Source organism: Limanda limanda, chromosome 2, assembly GCF_963576545.1.
Source record: "Limanda limanda chromosome 2, fLimLim1.1, whole genome shotgun sequence".
In the NCBI taxonomy this organism is placed as follows: Eukaryota; Metazoa; Chordata; class Actinopteri; order Pleuronectiformes; family Pleuronectidae; genus Limanda; species Limanda limanda.
In genome coordinates this window covers 3,533,421-3,540,090 of record NC_083637.1, presented here as the reverse complement: position 1 = coordinate 3,540,090, position 6,670 = coordinate 3,533,421, and positions in this window count along the sequence as shown.

The window sequence follows — 6,670 nt, the reverse complement described above, 5'->3', positions numbered from 1 at the left end:
ACCTGGTGCTAATGGGCCAATCTCAAACACAAGAGGAACCTGTGCCTTTAATCAGTGGGATTCACAACAACTCCTAGTTTTGGCAGAAACTGATTCTGGATCAAGTCTGTTTACAGCTAAAGTTTAAAAGTCAAATAGAACTTACTCTTTTAACAAAATAGGAATAAAAATCAAGCACTTTACCCTTAGCTGGTGTCGTTTAAGCTCTCAGTCACTTGAGTGAAACTGAAAACAGTAAGCAAAAATCAATGAAGTTTAATCTAATTTTCATGCCATCAAATAACTAATTAAAACTAAACTTATGAGAAACATGAACAACAGAGTGTGATAAGAACCTAAAATGACAGAAAACATCTTTGAGAAAAATGTATTTGAGTTTTTAGATTGGCCCATGTTCCATCCACTAACATTGAGGAGGCAGGATGTATGATCAATACTACAGCCAGCCACCAGGGGGCGATCAAGATGCTTTGGCTTCACATCTGGGTAGCAGTCATGTCTTCCATCTTGATTTACACAAGCAGAATACTAGTACTAGTACTACACGAGTTAGTCAGTACTGGCAGTAGTATCCCAAGATTTCAATGTGCCCATGCAGAAAAAAGTATTTAAAGACACATGAAGTTATGGTACAATACATTATCTTAAATACTCCAGCAGATGGTGGTGTTAGTGAAATACTGTAGAGTAAACTCACACATTGACGGAGAGCGGAAATCCTCGTGTCCTTTAACAGCACAGGAAACTGTGTCTGTATAATTAAAATAATCTGTATAAGATGTTCCTTCCTTCTTCTTCTGTTGATTCTTGTACCAGACGTAGTTCAGATGATCAGGACGACGACAACTGCTCTGACACCTGAACTCTGCATGGTTATAATAGAAAGACTGCACCGATGTGCTCACCTGCACATGCAAATCTGTGTGTGAGAATAAGGAATTCATTTTAGTCCAAACTGACGACACACACACATGCATATACAAGTTCAAAGACACACTCAAGTGAACCAAACAAGATGTAGGAAATAAATTAATGAATGCTCAGATGTAAATGTTACCTGTGACAGACAGAGTGACTCCAGCTGAACCAGTTGAACTCCCAGTAGGTTGGTTTGTTGTGAACATGAACTTGTACACAGCTGAGTCGCTCTCTCTCAGGTTAGAGATTCTCAGAGTGCACTTGTTGTTTCCACAGAGATTCTCCACACGACCTGAATACTCCGGATCAGTCCTTAGATCTACGTGAATCCCATTACTCTCTTTAATGAACCAGAAAGTTTCCTGAACTGTAGTATCATGGTTATTCAACCTGGATGGGTATGTGTAGGTACAGGTAATGTTCACTGTTGATCCTCTGACGGCACAGATCTCAGTAGAAGTGTAACTCACATCCCAGTCATTCTCACACTGTACCACTGTAACACAGAGAATCATATTCATAACGACACCAGAGAACACTTAGTTTACTTTTTACTTTCTGTAGAAAAGAAACACATTTTCATGAGCAGCATTCCATAGCATTTCAACTAATGACTCCACACACTGATGACAATTCCTGCATCGAGTGGAGAGGAACTCAGTCCTGATGATTATAATCATAATAATAACAATAACATGTTTCAGACTATGTAATATTTTGAGCTCTAGACGATAGAAACTTTTAAACAAAGAAACAACTTAATACTGATGATACTTCATTCATATATTTTCTTTCTGCATCACTTTACAGGTGTTTATCTGAAAATTAATGAATGGTCCATTTATATTTTTACTTTCTTTCTCAAACTCACTTCAGGTGAATCAGAAGTCTGAGCGTAAAATAGAGTGACAACATGAATGTAGATGTACAGTACCTGTCACAGTGAGAAGAAGGACAACAAATCCACTCGCTGCTGCAGTTACACTCATAGTAGCTGCTGCTCTCGCCTGTGACTTCAAACAATAGAAACGTCTACAGATAAATAATGTGCACAAGATGAAACTCAGTCACACCACAGACACGTCTACCTACAATACAGAAGTGTAAGAGAAACTCAAACTTTTAAATCCACCTCCTTCCTCTTTCCACTTACCTGCATGCTGTGCCTGATGGTGGCAGATCAACCTGTGGTTTGTGCAAACTGTGGTTTGTACAAGTGTGAGAAACAACTTTAGTGGCCGTTCATATCAAACCTGTATCATCCACATCACAACATCTCACTGACACAAGAAAGACAATTTTAAGTAGACTTGAGAGAAACTGGGTTGTTTTTAATCTCATCTGTTCTGTGTCTCATTAAGATGCAATAAAGATTGACATGAAAAAGACAAATTAAAGAAATATTTAATATAGAACTTGAAAATAAACTGCCATTAATACTGTTGGAGCCATTTTATTTTAGAACAAGTTTGACTATAGCTGACCAGCTGAGACTAAAACCAGCCAGTGACATCACATACAGCAGAATGAGGTCAATGGAACCAGGTGTTGACGAGAGACAAAGACGCTGCATAGAAACAGATTTTCAACCGCATGCTCCTTAGTGTGTTGATTTTCATTAATTACCGTTTGTTATTTTGTCACTTTAAACTTGGACATAATTTCATTACTCTACGTTAAGCTTCCAGTTGACTTGAACTAGACGTCAGGCCTCCTCATATACACACAGTCACACCACACACAAGTGTAGACCACACTAGAAAAGCAGCAAAAATACTTTCTTAAGGCTGCAATATTGTATATTGTATAAGTGCTATAGAGAAAGAGATTGTATACTTTGTATAACACTGTAGTGGCTCATTGGTTGACCTGCTGTGACCTGTTCTAGCCAATAGGGGGAGGTACCCAGTCGTCCTCTCTGGTGAATCTACTCTGTAGAGAGTTTTTTTTACCTGTCTGCATCCTGTCGGCCACTTGGTATGGAGGACCATACATGACTTAAGTATAAATAAATAAATACAGAAATAAATAAATAAATACAGAAATAAATACAGAAATACAGAAATAAATAAATAAATACAGAAATAAAAAAGGAAATTAATTAATTAATACAGATATAAATAAATAAATACGTTAATAACAACAGAAATGTCTAAATAAATGTCTTAAATATATTTGCACATTTATTTATTCCCTGATTTATATTTTTCACGTTTTCAATCACCTTATGCTAATGAGAAAGGCGGGCCTAACCGCAGTCTCATGCAGGATTGGTCACAGGAGTGTAATTATCCAGCCTTTCAATGCTGACTGGTGTCCAGTAGCTGTTTGCAGTGTTGAGCCAGTTCAAACTAGTTCAATTTCAGAGGGTTAGTTCAGGTTATTTTTTATTGGGATGATTAAGGTGTCAGTAATCCTGACTGGGAGCGTCACGTCTCGTGTTCTCCTGAGGACAAGGAGAGCGCAGAGAGGAGGAGGAAACAGAAACTCCAGCTCGGTACAAACCACCTTCAGCTTCTGCTCTGCCCATGAAGCAGCTGATATCTGAGCAGATGTGACCAGAGAAACTCGGTGTTTTCACTGTTTCCACTGTTTTACAAAGTCACTGAGCAGCTGCTTCGCTGTGACGAGCTCAAGTCTCAGTCACTGCTTCTGTCTCTGTGCGAGTGTGTGGCACTGAGGGGGGCGGAGCCACGGGGCCTGTGTGTGTGTGTGTATAGCTCAGTTGATCAATCCTGCATGAGACTGCGGTTAGGCCCGCCTTTCTCTTTAGCATAAGGTGATTGAAAACGTGAAAAATATAAATCAGGGAATAAATAAATGTGCAATTATATTTAAGACATTTATTTAGACATTTCTGTTGTTATTAACGTATTTATTTATTTATTTCTGTATTAATTAATTAATTTCCTTTTTTATTTATTCATTTATTTATTTCTGTATTTATTTATTTATTTCTGTATTTATTTATTTAAACTTAAGTCATGTATGGTCCTCCACTAACTTTGATGCTCAAGCTACGAGCACACTTCCTGCATTGCTCAGATTCTGTTACATCGTGTGGAAGTGTGAGGTCACCCTGCTGACCTGTTGGAAGGTGCAGGGACCCAACATACAGATGTTTGAGAGAGATTCAGACTTCCATGTTCCTCTTCACTCCACGGTGTGGTAGGACAGACACTGTACAAAGACAGATTGGGCCCCAACGATCAATCCACCAGTTTGACATATAAGACTGGACTCACGGATGTTGAAGGGACTTTTATTTGCTCACTTTTTTTATTGTATTTATTTTTGTTTATTATTTTGGGTAAATTTATGCTGTATTGTAACTGTTCATCAAACTTGAACTGCAGGTTATGTGTTCTAATACAAGTTCATTCAAAGTAATCCAGGCATTAATTTACCTAGTCTCTCTCATCCTGCTCCACATTTACACTCTTTCTAGTGTAACCAAGGGTCACACAAGCATTCATCCACCTCCTCTCTGCAGCGGGACCTGCATGCTGCTCAACTCACGGGAAGAAGACAATAAATATGTGTGTGTTGGAAGTCTTGTATGGCGTCTGACTGGCTTTATTATGAAAAGGACGAACGAAAAACAGAAGAAATACTGGAAGTGAGATTAAAATTTCAAAACAATAGCAAATAGGAACAAATGAGCTTTACATTTTACGTAAAAATACAACAGTCTCCCTCAATTCATCAAGCTGCACCAGAGTTCAACCACTCATAGAAACCAGCAGTCCTGTTAATAATCCTGACTGTTTTCATCAGTCTCACAATTATAAAGGAAGTTACACAAACAGGCTCCTGGCTCCGCCCCTTTATCAGGATTCCTGCCTAAATTTGATGAGTTTGTGTAAAAATCAGTTTTTAGTTTTCTGGTGAAATTCTGCTAAATACAAAAACAAAAAAATAGATAGAGTGAAAACAAAAGACCAAAAACCTTTATTTAAGAAAGAATCATAAAATCACGATACATAATAATTCAATATCCATGTAATAACCACATTAATATCATGTATAAGACACGAGATGAGTCACGTGGTGTTACCTCAGCCTCAAAGGCTCATCACTAAGACGTCCAACATAGTTCAGAGGGGAACAGCAAAAAAGGGTCCTTCAACCTAAACCAACATCAGGACTAAAGCTCACAGAAATAAAGCTGCGGAAACTGGACGACTGGACCCATCCGAAAAGAAAAAGAAAAGACACAACACAACAATACTCTTGATCTAAAGGTCATGCTGTACAAACTGCTGCTGCTGCAAACGGGGATGAAAAGAGAGATACTTCCTGTTTCCTCTCACATGCTTTCATCAACCAATCACAGTGCACCTGAGGAGAAAAGAAAACAGGAAACCATGAGTTGAAAGGAAATGCACGGCTGTTTCCTATATATTCAAATGCGTGGTCTTTTAGTTTTAGAGCTGGACTTGCACGTTCAGATTTCGTGGTGTTTTTACTCAAAACCCTGCGCTTGCACTCACACAGCTCCTACTGCTGCTTAGATTTGCTCTGCTTGTGCTCAAACTCTGCGCTTGCACTCAGATATTTTGTTGCTTGGACAGATTTCCTGTATTTAATAACTACACACTATGGTTTCTGTAAAACTAGCTTGTACGGATGTACTCTGAAGTCGTCCATCTTGGTTGTGTTTGTCCCAGTGGCTCTGACCTGATGCTTCACACCAGGTCTTCCTGCTCCTCTGTGTCTTCTGTCTGTGCTGCAGCATCGATGTCATCATACTCAGGACAGTTGTCTAACTGATGGAGGAGAGATGAGAAAATATTTAGCCTCACTGGACTTTATTCATGAAACCTGCAAATAATCACAGTTCATACAAAACAGTTTGAACGTAGTTGGGCCCCCTGTCCATTCGTTTGTTTGTTCATCAGCAGGATTACACAAAAACTGATAAACTGATATCCACAAAACTTGGTGGAAGGACGGGACATGGGCCAAGAAAGAAGTGTCAACGCATCATGAAGTCACACATTGGTTTATGAGCTGCAATTTTGAATCCTCTACTTTTGACATGCTGTCCAGCACCATCTTGGCTTTTTGAAACCAGAAGTAACCATATTTGGAGGAGAGGGGGTGGAGCCTGAACCAGGGCCCAAGGACTCTGCCCGCCCACCTAAACCAGTGGCCTGTACCCAGTACTAGCTGTCAATCACATGGTATCCATGCGCCAATGCCTGCGGTGCTTTATGGTCTATTTGACTCTAAATGGATCATTCACTTCACTTTCTAGACCCAGAGTCTACGTCCATTTTAATTTACGGTCAATGGAAAGAACCTTTTCCATTTTGGGGCAGATTCAGACAAAGAAGCTGATCCAAGAAATGTTTGATCTCTTTCTCTAACATAGTGAGATGAAAACAGTGATATGGAGTCATTCTTTAGGCCTCACTGTCTCTCACCTCTATCATCTCCACAGCTTCATTCACTTCTGATTTCAAGCTCAGAGTTTTCTTCATCCTGGATCAAAAACAACAACAAACACAACATTTGACAAAATGAACTTCTTAACACTGAAACTAGTGTTCGAAGACATTTGAAGAAGACAGTAAAAGAGCAGAGGGTGAACTGATGGATTTGTTTTACCTCGTCCACAGAGTCCAGACCAGCACTGGAACCAGCACGACCACCAGAGTCAGCCTGATGATATTCATGATTATCACTGACTTCCCTGGACAACAGACAGGAGACATGATCAGTGTGGTTAGACTGATGACTCAGTTTG